At 34.8% G+C, this 14,776-nt stretch overlaps 1 pseudogene; it reads left to right on the forward strand.

Moving 5' to 3' along the window:
• Positions 1 to 1,613: 1,613 nt before the first annotated feature.
• The window catches only part of LOC111720264, a 178,734-nt pseudogene continuing 165,571 nt past the window's right edge, over positions 1,614 to 14,776 (forward strand).

Genomic DNA, 14,776 nt, shown 5'->3' on the forward strand with positions numbered 1-14,776 from the left:
CAAAATTTGCAGATTACTGTGATTGGCTTGTGTAAGTAAAGTAGTGTAAAAATTAACAGGGACATGTTTGATCTAGAAAAGCAGTCTTATAACAAAAGTAAGGGATAAGAGATATTCTAAATATTGTAGTTATCAATTAGTATTGATATAATAAGGAGTGAAATGAAAGAATTACCTTGCATTGGTTAGATTCTTGTTGGAGGCTTTTTTTTTTTTTTTTTTTTTTTTTTTTTTTGGCAAGGCAATTATGTGATTTGCCTAGAATCACACAATTAGGAATTGTTAAGTATCTGAGGTCGCATTTGAATTCAGGTCTTTCTGACTTCAGAACTGGTGCTCTATCCACTGTATCTAGCTGCCTCCTGGAGGATTTTTGATAGTGAATAAGAATGACACAGGATAAGAAGGTGTGGGTAAGTTTGGATATGTACCAATGGGAGGAGTGTCTATAATGATGAGATAATAAATCCCTCAAAGTAGTGAACAAAATAGTGAAATAGTGAAAGTGAGGTAACTGCCCAGAAAATTTAAGAAAAAGACACAAAATTTCCCCCCTCAATTATAGACACTTCAAGAAGTATGTCTGATGAGAGAAAATATGTGAAAGTATTTATTAATGATAAAGCAAAAGTAAGGTGTTATTTCCTTCCCAAATTATTTGTATATTTGGTTCAACTTAACTCTGCATATGTAGGTAACATATCAAAAACAACAATTTTGGTATTAAATTAGATTTTTTGATGATAGAAATGGTGATAAAAATCCATGGAATAAAGAAAAAAATTTAAATGGCTCTCAGAAATTGTGAAAAATCACAGTTTTTAAGGTACTCTATAAATATTAGCCTAACTAAATATTAACTATGGGTTCTTATAGATACTCTAACTGTCAGATTCTTGCACAAAGCTGACAGGTATTCAATAGATATTTTATTATGTTACTTTATTGCTTTTATTGTAGGATATGTAGTTAAGCATACTCTATCCATTGCTATTTTGGAGGTGATTCCATTATGCTAATGTCATGTGACTAGCTTAGTGAAATATGTAACAAACTCATATGTATTTGGGCACTAGAACTTTCACTGACCATCTAAGTTGGAAGCAAACCACCTAAGAGGGAAGAACTCATGAGGAAGATACCAGGAACCTGCTTTTGTATTTTCCTATCTGGGGAGGCAGGAGAGCAGCTTCTTTTCATTGGCTGTGTAGCAGAACTGGTCTGCATCTTTAAAACTACCTAAGAAAGTGGCTCTCTTTTTCTTTCTGGCTACATATAGGAATGATGGTTTTGTTCGATCAGAACAGGGACATCATGCTGTTATTTGTCCTTCGTTCTTAGAAGAGCACCATGACATCAAGGAGGTGATACCATGACATGCAAGTGAGTTGGATTTAAGTGAGGGACCTGCCTCACATTCCCCTCCAAAACCATCTAGGTCCAATGGCCAGATATAGATCAAGACATCGTGCACGAAGTTGAGTGGGAGAAGGACCACCTTTCCCTCCCTTTAGGCTCTGGGACCTCAAGAAATGAGGTTGGGGTTTTTAATCTCTTTAGTTTGTCTTCTTCTGTACTAAGTGTTAAACACCAAAATTCCAGGAGCTTGAGTCATGGTGACCTTGGAGCCAGGATTACAAGCAAGATGTTACCCAACTCAGCAGGGAAGCCAGTATACTGGGATGAAATGTGACAAGGAAGAAGGTGTTTGGATGAGGAATTTGGTGAGATGCTATATAGAAAATGAGCTATATTGTGAATTTAATCTCCCTTTCCATCCCAGAGAATGAATTAGTGAAGAATGAAATTATCTCCTAAAGTATAGAGGAGAATTTTAGAATGTTTCTTCTTCTTTGATTTTTAAGTAAATATTCCTTTGTAAAAGCTAATTCAACTGTTAAAGGGAACTGGAGTGCTAATGATCCCTAAAATTGGAGAAAAGGATTTGAATCAATGGCAGAGAATAGAATTCTCCTAAATCCTTTAAGAGTACCAGCTGCTCTTCTTAGTTTTGATCTCACAAAAGTTATGCCTTCCCCAGGAAAAATTCATCACTATAAATCTTTATCATGGAGATTGATTCAGCTTTGATAGTCAATATCTCCTTGATACCTTCAGCTTCTTCTTCCCTCTGAATCAAAGATTGGAGGACAGAGCAAAAAACTCCTTTCAAAGCTTCCCTTTATAAAAGGCTCAGTTTCCCACCTAAATCTTCATTTCCTAACAGCTTCTCTTGCAACTCCACATCATGCTCTTGCCATGTCCTAATGTTTTCATCCATGCCCCCCTTCCTCTTTTCAGATTCCTTTTGTATGTTGTTTTCCCTGTTAGAATGTAAGCTACTCTACGGTAGGGACAACCTTTCTTTTTCTGATCTGTATCCCCAATATTTGGGACAGTGCCTGACCCAGTGGTAGTTATTAAATGTGTATTGATTGATGTAGAGCTCTGGGGAGTGGTGAAATGTAATTAGGTGAATACTGATAAATTTTTAACTGCCTGTGCTACAAAAAACAAAACCAAAAAACACAAAAACAAATAAATCACAAAACAACCCCCCTCCCCCCCAAAAAAAACCTATGATACACAAAGCACTTTTAAGTTCAATTTGCACTACTATCATTTTCTCCATCATTTTCTTAAATCTATGTAATTAGCAAAACAATAAATCAAATCCTGATTATAGTATTTGCTGATTTCCTAGTTATAAATACTAGTACTTAAAATTTAACAATTAGGTTGTGAGAGTTAATATAAACTGGCTTCATCACATCTTGAATTAGGTAGTAAGAGCAGGCTAATCAGCATTACATGTGGAGGAAGTAGAATTCTGCCTGTAGGATGGGTATTCAGAGCAGATTCCAACTGGGTAAATCCACAAGAATTTGATATATATACACACACACATATATGTGTGTGTATATATATAGTTGTAGCACTCAAAAGAGTTGAATCTAGAGGGATGGAAGGACATATACTTTTTTTTTTGAGAACCAGAGCTTCACTCTTTCCCATCACTCCTCAGTGTGGTGAAGCACCACAAATAAAAAAAAAACAACAAACAAAAAACCCCAAAAAAACAAAACAAAACCATGAAATGTTTCCAGTTTCCTTTTCTTGATATTAAATAAGATCAGATAAATGTTTAGCAAAGCTACTTGATGTTTAGATATTTATCTGGGACAGGCATACCATATTCACATTTTTGTTTTGTTTTTAAAACTCTAGAAAAGCTGTTATAACTGCCCTTTATTTTTTGGTAAGATATGATGAAAAAAGATACCTTTTCTTCTAAGATGGAAACATGTACACTTTAAAAGTTTGTTTGGGGAGGGCTAGAATATGGCAAGATTTCATGAAATCTAAAATATTTTCCTTTTGGTAGCTCTGTTATATGAAAGATGAAAAAATGATGATGGGAGTGATTTGATAGTAATACTACTTCTGGGCCATTCTTTTCTCTAGAAATGATTCACTCAGAAGAGTAGGAGGGTAGATAGTGCTTTCTTCACTATTTTGTCCATGTAAATCTGGAGAGGACAACGAAAGAGGTTCTTTCTTGCTCTTCTAATCTCTCACAGATATACCTGTTGGATATCAAATGACCTTTGACACTAATTGCAGTTACTGATCTCATGAATTTCATTTATATTTAGGGGACATCACTAGTGTTGAATTAACTTTAATAGGGATGGTGGAAGCTAGTGCTGCTTCAGAGAAAACTACTATTTCTCTTTTTAATTTGTCTTTTTTTTTTTTTTCTTGGTGGCTAATCCATTCAACATTTGATTTATTTTAAACTTTGATCCAATTTGCTTTTCTTCTATAAGTTACAGCTCACTGGAAATGGAAATCACTTGGTTCTTCCTGTAGAAAATGTTCAAAAATTACTTTAAAATCCACTGTATCCTTAATGAGCTCATAAAGTAGTGGGCAGAATTTTCTGAGTCACAGCTCTTCATTTACGAACTCTCTGCTCTTAGTTATACAACTAATTGCCCTGGGCACCAGAGTTAGAAAGGAATGAAAGACAGGTCTTTGCTGGTTTTCCCTTATTTGACATCTGAAAACCTAGGTGGTATTCTTATCAAGCTTTTGCACACTCATTATGAGGAAATCAATGAGAATTTGTCAGAAAGAAAAATAAAGAGAAAACTTTTCTCTCCACAGGAAATTAAAATCAACGCTGCAAAGAGGATTTCTGTAGCAAATATATCTTTGTAGAAGTCTGTATGGTTGGGTTTTACTTCCAGGTTTCTTACTAATTGTGACCTTTGGCAAATCACACAATTTGTGGAACTTCTATATCTTTGTCTATTAAAAATGAGCTTGACAGAACTTTAAACTACAAATTTTTTTCACCTGGGGCAAACACTGAAGACTTCAACACCCAGGCAATGATCATGAAAGGCATTTAGTTAGGAGATAAGAGAGGCAAATACTACCTTATAAATGCAGAAGGATTAGGATACTAAGGAGGTATTTATTGAGAAATTCCTTCTACTCTGTCCCCAGGACACTGGACAATTGGTAAACTTTCTATTTAAACTAATTATTCTTGATAAATAGATGCTAAAGTCTAATGCTTATCTTTTAAAGTAACATGCTAAATCTAAAAGGGATTATTTAGTATAATTCTTTGATTTGAGAGTTAGAAATCGAGAACATAGAAAGACAGGAGACAGAGGAAAGGATAATTTAACTTGTATTTTTGAAATTGAGGCTCAATTGAAGTAGAACCAAATGGAACCCAAATTTCAGAGACTTGGAGATTGTTAGAATTAGAAGGACCCTTAACCACCACTTTAATCAACCCACTCATTTTACAGAAGATCCAGAATTAGTGATAGAGAGAGGATGAGAATTCAATTATTCTGATACTTAATCCAGAATGCTTTCATATAAATTTTTGAAATGTGGCTTCCTTTCTGGGCTAGGGATCTTGACCTTCAAGAGTAGTAGTCCCTGGTTTTTTGATTCAGTACAAACAGCTAAATAGGAAAAGGGATCTTAGAGATTTCCAGGTACATCTTGGCCTTCAAGCTTACCCTTCAATACTCTATCATTAAGGAAGTTTAAGAAAATTTGAAAGTACCAAATTTTGCAGGCAAAAATATCCTAGTGATAGGGAAACAGAGACATTACCAGGAAGATATGACCTTCCAGCAAGGGATTGAGAAGTAGAGATAATTCCTTTTTTTTACATGCTCCATCTGGTACTCCCAATAGCCCTTATGTGGTTTGAATGTGTTGAGAGGCTGTAGAGAACTAGACTTGAGAAAATATGTTTTTCTATGTCACCTATTTCTCGTAGGAGATCTCTGAAGAATTTCTTTTCTCCTGAAAGAACGATACTTACCATGCTTTTTCAGTTTGGTACTTCTTTCTGAATTCTGGGTTACAGGGCTCCTTCAGACTGTGGAGACTGAAATGTTTCCTGCTAGGCTCTCAACTGACTGATCACGATCAGGGAAAGGAAGGAGCTTCCTAGGCTCCTATTGATCCCTGGACTATTCCCTTTCCTCAGGTATAAAATGCTGCAGATATCAACACCATTGACACCAAGGAAACAGAATCAACAGGTCTCATCTGGTTCCCCTGGGAGATGACTAGGGAACTCACTTTTTAGATTTTGGGACAGAGTATCACCTCAACAACCTTGACCTCTGCTTGAGGAACCCTGTGACACAATACTGCTAGATTATGCTCTGTCTTCTACTTCATCATCTCTACCCCACATGTTCCATATCAAAATCAGATTCTTCCCCCCAAATTTGTCAGACCCAAACTCTGCCTTCTTTTTCTTGTCAGTTGCCATATAAATCTATCTACTCCCTTAAATATTGTTAAACTAGGAGATATCAACATGTTCAATTGAACTTTTCATGGGGGGAAGTGGGATCGCCAAGCTCTATATCTAAAAAAAGTGTCAACTTTCAGTCCTTTGTTATGATTTTTGCTAGAGATGAATGAAGGTATTCAAGATTATGCCAAATGAGGTTTGGTTGAAGGGATTTAGAGTCTCTATTTAGCCCAGAGAAGAGAAGACATATGGAAGACATGGCAGCTGTTTTCAACTGAAGGATTATTATAGGGAAAAGGAAGGGATTAGATTCACTCTGAAAGGCAAAACTGGAACTCTAAGTGGAAATTATAAAGAGAAAAATCTGTGCTTGATGAAAAATTTTCTAAGTTAAAGGTATCCTAAAGTGAGATGAGCTGCTCTGGGAGAGAGTACCTTATATAGATAATGATTTGCTTAGTGTGATTTGGAGAGAATTCTTGCTCAGATAGAAGATTGGAAGATGTATCTTCTGAAGTCCCTACTAGCTCTGATGTTTTACAGCTCTGGAAACTAGATTATTTCTAGTTCATCTAGAGACGTCTCCCTACTTTCAGATTCTAGGTCCTGATTACTTAGATGTCCTAAAACAACACAGATAGTTAGACTAGAAACTAAAAAAATAGGGAGATTTAAATTTGCCTTGACCAACAACAACAACAACAAAAATCCACATCTCCTACTTCCCTTCTAAAATTTTCCCCAGCTTTATTTTGTTCTGTTAGTGGAAATAGAAATAGAGTATTAGCTTAATCTCTAACAGCTTCAATGAGGGATACATCAGTATTGGGCCATGATGGCTGACTCCAGTCAAAGGATGATGCATAACTTGACAGCTAGAGAAGGTTTTTGACTTGGGTTGAGCATACTCCAATCAATATCTCTGCAAAATAAGGTCAATGTGATGACTCTTATTTATTTTGGTAGTTCAATTATGTATCATGCACTTTGATTTAAGGAGATTGGCTTGCATAAATTCTCTATTTTGTGTTCTGTTAATGTGTATACTTTCTAAATATATGTTTAAATCATTTGGTATAATTTCTCAGTTTTGCTAGCCATAATTTGTTTGAGGTTCTGATAATTCCTTTCCCGCTTTGTTTCTTATATTGCTATTTTGTTCTTTTAAAAATTTTGTTAATTGATTTTCTTTACCTTTTAAATCAGAGTAGTCAAATACATGTTTATAAATTTTGGTAACTTTTTCAAAGAACCAATTTTTAGCTCTTTTAAATTTTTTTGGTAGCTTTTTGCTTCTATTTAATCCATTTTGCCTTTAATTTTGATTAATTTTGTACTTTAAAAATTATTTATTTTCTAGTTTTAAAAATTTTACACAGCTTATTAATATACTTTTTCTCTTTTATTTGTGTTAAGCCTCCAAAGTTCAGAGAGGCCTTATAAATGGCAAAGCCAAAAAGTTGTGAGGGGATGTCCCCCTATCTATAGCATGGGGGTATCATTGGGTGGCTGAAACAGAAAAAATAAATATCTATAGATTCTTGTACTCACCCTACTTCCCCCACCCTCCCTTTTCAAGGAAGACTTTAATTCCTTCCAGAAGGAGGAGCAGGAAGTTGGGGCCAATGCTTACTTCTTGCACAGAGAGGGATTATGGGGCTAGAATTATATCTATCTACTCCCTTAAATATTATTAAGCTAGGAGATATCAACATGTTCAATTTACCTTTTCATGGGAGAAGCTCTATATCTAAGATTTGATCCTTCCCTACCAAACAAATACTTCAAAATGAATACACATAGCAAATAGTAAAGAAATCCATTTATCCAAATTATCACAAAACAGAAATCAGAGAAGGTATATATAGAAGGATATAAATTAAAGGATCTCTCTTCTTAGGAGTGAGAAAATAAAGAGAAAATTCTAGATCTCACTCAAAGGGAATATCTCTGAAATCTCCAGCAAGCTGAAGATAGAGACATAGCCAACTTCTCTCATGTCTTCCCACAAACTTTTCTTTCAACTGTCTGAAGTGAGGCTGGTGTCTTCCATCTTTCTTCTCAAAGCTGGAAGTTAGAAATGACTGGAGTGACTTGAAACTTGAAAAATCTTATGGAAGACTAAAGAAAGCTGGAGCTTTTCTGCTCTCATCCGCTCTATATAGGTCAGAGTATTCATCTCTATCAGTAAGGACAGGGTATCAAAGCAAAGGGCTTTGGGATAAGGTTTGCATATTAATGCACGTTTTCATAGTTATATTTTTTCCTTTGAAAATGGTTTTTGATAGGTTGTAGAAATTTCATTATCTTGTTATTGATGTGTTTAATATAATTATTATTTATATGGTTTGTTCTTTGATTTGCAACTACTTATAGGACCATAATAACAGTTGGAAAAACTTAGGGGGCGTCTGATCCAATCCTTTCTTTTTATGGATGAAGAAACTGAAGCCCAGAAAGGTAAAATGGCATTCCCCAGGTTACATTGATGTTGGAGTCAGAATTTGAACTTGAGTTCATTGATTCCAGATTTATCACTTTCCCACCACCATGCTGTCTCCTCTTTTTTGGGATGCCATTAATAAGTCTCCACTTAAATCTGAATCTTTTATTTGGGTTTTTGATATTAATTTTATTCTTATTGAAATATTTTAAAATCCAGTATGAGTCAATACCATGTAAAAACTAGTCAGGTATCATAGCTAAAATGTTCCTGGCATATAGTATAGGTTTGGAGACAGGGATTCTGAATGTGAGCTCTAAGTATTACAGTTATTTGACATTATGTCTTGAGTTTGTTTCCTTGCATGGTGTTTGCCTTCTTATCTTGTAGATTTAGCTTTCACCACTTAACATGTAGCATACAATTCCATTTCCTGAGGTTTTCAGGTTGGAGGGCTTTGGAGGAGTGAAAAACTACTCTAATTTATCAAGAATGTGATTGGGATCTCATTGACTTAATGTTTTACTTGCTCTTATTTTAAGGAATGCTTGTAAAGGAAACCACAAGCTGAATATTCTTCATAATAGACATGTGGCATGAAAAGATTCATTATATTTTATAACTGCTTGTAATCCTTTCCTTATAATTAAAAAAAAGATTGACCAGCAATATAAGTATCTGCGTTAGGCCAACAAAAGTGAAATTATTAATTTTTCTTCCTCAAGTCTACTGTTATATTAAAAAAATTTCAGCACATGATGTGGCAAATTGATAGTTTCTTTTTCAATATGTAAAGTTTGTAGACTTTTTATACTTCCTGACCTAAGTTGTCTTTCAGAATTATTGCTAATTTAATTTCAGTTGCTAGAATAACTCAGTTCCATATTAATCTGTACACAGTGAGAATATGCTAAACACTCAAAATTCTGGATATTTAAGATCCTTCAAAGTGAAAGATAAATCTGAGCTCTCATTAAATAAATCAACCAAAAAGATTGCATTTTTGTTTATCATGCAATTAACCACCTTTTACACAAAAAATACCAAATCATCTCCCAAACTGATGAAAAGGATTACAGGATGAAAAGTCTAAATATGCAGAAAAGAGAATAATTTTGCTCATCAGTGAGAAGTAGGATCCTTTTGAATTAAGGTTCACCAGTTCCATTATGGCATACAATAATAAACATAGCCTATTTCAAATGACTCCATGCTTTACAAATCTCCTAAAACTGACATAAAAATGAATTGCACACTAAAAATGTTTGATGGTCAAAACAAATATCCTATATTTCAGCTCAATACTGATTGCAATTTGGACATTTACAGTTTTCCAACTCCAATAATAGTTTATATGTTTATAGCACTTAAAGATTTATAAAATATTTTCCTCACAACAATCCTGTGAGGGAGATAGTACAAATATTATTATTCCCGTTTTACAGATAAGAAAATAAATGTTCAAGATAATCAGAGAAGTCAACACTGGGATTTAAAGCCAAGTTTCTCCTAACTCCATGTCTAGTACTTTCCCCTAACATATAATATATCATTTCGCTGATAATGCCTGAATACTAATTTTTATTTTGTACTCAAAAATACTTTTCATTTAATGAATGGCATTTCATTCCTGGTCATCCATTAGAGTCAAATATTGCTTTGTGGATCTGGAAAATAAAATATACAGTTCTACATGATGATGACTGCAAAAGAGAACACTTCATATGGTCATTGGCACTAAATAAATGGTGACTGAATATAATAATAATGAAAAGACAGGATAGGGCACGCACTTTATTAAGATGACATATAGAAGATGTAATATCAGGTGTGGTGCCAAAGAGTGGATTGTGCAACATATAGAACTTTTAGTAAAGACAGTAAAGTAATTTAGGGTTAGATCAGGGATGATAAAGTATAACCCAAGAGTTGGATCAAGCCCAGTTGAATGCTTTCTTACCACAGATAAAAAAGCAAAGTCATTTCACAGTGCATGCAGACACACTGATTCAGGAAATCAGAAATTTGTCAGCACTAACCAAGTGTGGATTTATTGGGCAAGTCAATGTTAAAGGATTGGGTTGTTTAGTGACACTGGACACCATCCCAGTTGCTGATGGCAAACTTGTGTTGCCACTGTCATGGAGGTTGCCCAAGCCCATACTGGTCTGCTTTGCCCTTATCTTAATTTGTGAGCAAAAGGCCCCACTAAAACAATTGTGGCTTTTGCTTCAGGAAATCCTGTGGAAGTATCACTGAATAGAGGAGTTTTTCTAACAAAAAACTGAGAAAATCCAAGCTCTTATGTATCTTCATTCAGAACATCATACTACAATTATCACTCTCAGTTAAGAAAAGATTTGCTATTAGTTTTGTTGACTTAATTAACAACATAGTTTAGTTGTGGAGTAAGAAATAAATAACCATAAAATGCAATTTTGGCAGAATGAATAAAGATGGTGATGGGCTAAGGTGAGAATTGAGGATATATTGTGCTTTGAATAGAGACCAGCTTCTTTATGGAAAGAGGATAGAATATTTTTCTCTTGCTTTATAGGAAGAAAGTGCTTTTCTCTTTAAAAAGGGAAGATAGTGATTGCTTAACAATTGGTAAAGAGATTTAGGAGAAGGTGCATATATGAGTCAGTTTACTTTAGGCTTATACTAAATTAGCTTACTACAAAAATTGGCCACTATCAATATTTTCTCTGACTTTGGGGATGTTTTAACTACGATCAGTATCACTAGGTCAAAGGTTTATATGGCTTGAAGACATTTTTAGTAGAATGGCAAATTGTTTTCTATAATATTTGGGCCATTTTACAGTTCCTCCATTAGTGCATTTATATGCCCACATTCCCACAACTCCTCCAACATTTGCTATTTTTGTTTTTTATTGTTTGCCAAAGCAGTTTTATTATTTTTTTGCCAGGCCACCACTGCATACAGGATACATGATGCTCATAAGATCGAGAGAATTACTTTGTAGAACAAAGTATCTTTTTTTTTTTTTTAAAGCAATCAGTTGTAGGGCTTCTGAATTGTTTGAGCTCAAGCTACTTCTCATCATTATTTGTTTCCTGCTGTATTTCAAAAGAGTAAAAAAGTGAGATGGCTGGCAGGAATTAGAATAACACATGGATTTGCTGATAGCAGAATATTATCCACCTGGGAAGCTTCCGATCATCTGTGGTAGAAAGGAAATGAAAGACCTGATCTAACTCCTCCTCTTTTGGTCCCCAAAACATGCTGCAGGGGAGTAAGAATGGATCAAGGTACTGGGCAGAAACACTTCTGGCTGACCAGAATGAGTAGTGGAAAAGCCATCTTACTCTAGCTTAGTGGAAAAGTCATCTTACTTTGGCTTCTTCCAATAATTAGAGTGAAAGAGTTGAGTATTGTCTTTTCTTTGCTTTCCTGCTAGGCTGGGTTGGTGTAAGAATAACAAATTAAAAATCGTTATTCTAAATGTTACCCTGTTGATTATTTAGGAAAATGTAGGTGGCAGCCAGGCAGCAAGCAAGCAGTGGGGAGTTTGTAATTAGCCTGGGTAGAAAGGAGGCTGCTAGTTTTCACTATGATTTCTGTCACTTTTCCTCCCACTCCAAATCTTCTGGAAAAAACATACACACTCAAGCAGAATGGCAGAAGGTAACATGTGGTGCTTTTGAAGCCCTCTTCTATTTCTTAAAATAATAGGCTAATGCTGTCATGCTGGCAATTCCTTCTCTCTTTCCTCATTTTCAGTAGTGTGGACAGAGATGCCAGTCTCTTAGAAGTATATCTGAAGGGACATAACAAACCCAGGGATCAGCCTGGCAAGAGAACCAAGAGCTCTTTAAAGAAACAGTTCCTCCTTGAGCAAAGTCCAGCTTTTGTTCCCTTAGGATCTTTGTGCTCAGAGAATTGTTGTAAGGAAAGCATATTGTAAATATGGAGATGTCACAGAAAAATTACTCCTTATGATTATTTATATTGTGACTGTGTATGATTAGAGCAGACCAGACCATATATCCTCTGGTCCCTTCCCTCCTTTGAGAGCACTGGAGGGAAAGAAGAGGGAAATGAGGAAGAAGATGAAGAGGTATGAATTTAGTCAGGGATATGAGCTATGTTTTTTGTCCTTCCTTGCAATGAAGGAAGGAATCTCTGGGTCAGAGATTCTGGAATTATGACACAGGGGATGGATCCAAGAAATGATTGTACCAAAGGAATCTTACTCAGGTTGGGGTGGGTATTAGAGAATTATCCAGGTCTTCAGAAGAGACAAGAGTTTAGATGTGTCTTAAACTAAGAAGTGAATCAATAAAACTGAATCAATAAAAATAAGAGGAAAAGGCAGGTCTGAGTTGAGATAGATCAGATAGATGTGAGGAAAGTAGTAAGAATAGAATAGATAAAAATTATCCACCAATGTGATTTCTGGGTACAAATGGCATGACAGCCAAGTTAACTCTGGATATTAAAGGGCTAGTGCCTTGTTGGGCCTGGTACCATCTGTGCTCCTAGGATGCCTCTTAGGAATTGAGGATCTGTGTTTGGAAGGGTAAGTTTAGAATATGTGCTTCCATGTATTGGGATTATGTTTATATGCCAATCTAGACTGTAGTTTCCAAGAAGATAATGGATGTGTCTTTTGTTTCTTTCTGAGTATAGTGCTCCACACCCAGAAGACATGTAAGAAGATATTTATTTATTTAAATGAATAATTTCTTTTTTAAATGTTTAATAGAAATTTATCTTTTTCCCAAATATATGTAGATAGTTTTCAACATTCTTTTTCATAAGATTTTGAGTTCCAAATTTTTTTCTTCCTTTCTCCCTTACATCCCCCTCCCCAAGACAGCAAGACATAGGTTTCACATGTATAATCACTTTACAAAAACTTGTGTTCCCCAATTTTTCTTCCTCTGTCCCCCAAACAGCAAGCAATTGATAAAAGTTAAACATGTGCAGTTCTTCTAAATGTATTTCATGCCATGCAAGAAAAATGAGATCAAAAGGGAAGGAAAAAAACCATGAGAAAGAAAAAAAAACAACAAGCAAACAAACAAACAACTATGTTTTGATCCACATTCATTCTCCATAGTTCTCTCTCTGGAGGCAGATAGCACTTTCAATCACAAGTCTATTGAAATTTTTTTGAATCACTTTATTGTTGAAAAGAATGAATTGTTTCTTAAAGGAACTTATTTCAGAAATATATGATTCTTAAAAGAAATGTAGAAAATACTTTAGATTATTCTTCAAATTTTATACTCATTTTTACTATGTAGTTTAATATTTTTTCTACATTTTTAATTAATAATCTTTTACTGAGATCCAACAGTGGATAAGAATTGTACTTGGAGTCAGGAAGATGAGAATTCAAATCCTACTTTCAACACTTTGTAGCTTTTTGACCTTGGGCAATCACTTAACCACACTCAAAATGGGAATAATAACTACATCATAGGGTTGTTATATGACTAAAATGATATACATAAATATAAATATATATGGACATATATCTTTACACATATATACATATACATTTATGCATATATATACATTATAGGGAAAGCTTTATAAATCTCAAAACTTAGTATGAATGTTAGCCATTGTTATTATAAGTAACTGCCCAATAAATTCCTGGAATTCAGAGAACATACCTTATTTGTGTTTGCATCTCCCCTGGTACCTGGCATGGTGCCTGGTATATAATAGGATTTAATAAATGTTTAATGAATGAATTAATAAATGAACACAAAAAAACATTTTCCTTGATAATTGGCATCCTTTATTTGAATATTACCTATTTAAATAGTTTTTATTTTGGTGATTAAATCCTAATGAACTTGTAATCTATCATCCCCAAATAGTGACTTTTATTTCTTATTTATCAGATTCTGGAAAGGGGTTTTATTTAGTTTTAGTTAGGTGACACAGACTTGCAGTCAGGAAGATGAGAGTTCAAATCTTGCCTTAGAAACTTACTGTGTAATCTAGGCAAGTCATTAAACCTCTCTTTGACTCAGTTTTCTCAAATGTAAAATAAGTATAATCGTAGTGATAGGAGAAAGGTATTACATGATCAATCAGCTGAGCAATCCAATGGGAGAAAGAGATTACAATTAGGGACAATAGCGTTGTATGCAGCTGAGACTACTGAGATATCCCCTGGAGAGGTGAAATGTATTCCTCTCCAGCCTATGGATCCCTTGCTTCCAGGCACAGTAGGCTTGACCATTTCACCTTCTGAGAGTGTTTTCAAAACAGTGTTCATCCATACACTGATGTGAGAAACTGAGGAATGTGTAGTTAATATCCCATTCACTAATACAGGCAGACAATGTGTGAAGTAGTAGCATCAGGTTTGCTGCTACAGACTCCTAATAGGCAATATTTGCCCAGATTCTGACTTCAAACAGCAGAATCCAGGAATATTCTGGACTGCAGTAGTTATAGCTGACCGACTTATGCTCATTATCTATGTACATTTACATTAGAAGGATTATAATCCTTCTTGTAATGGTAATCCTAATTGTAAT

This window comes from Sarcophilus harrisii, chromosome 3, assembly GCF_902635505.1.
Source record: "Sarcophilus harrisii chromosome 3, mSarHar1.11, whole genome shotgun sequence".
Lineage (NCBI taxonomy): Eukaryota > Metazoa > Chordata > Mammalia > Dasyuromorphia > Dasyuridae > Sarcophilus > Sarcophilus harrisii.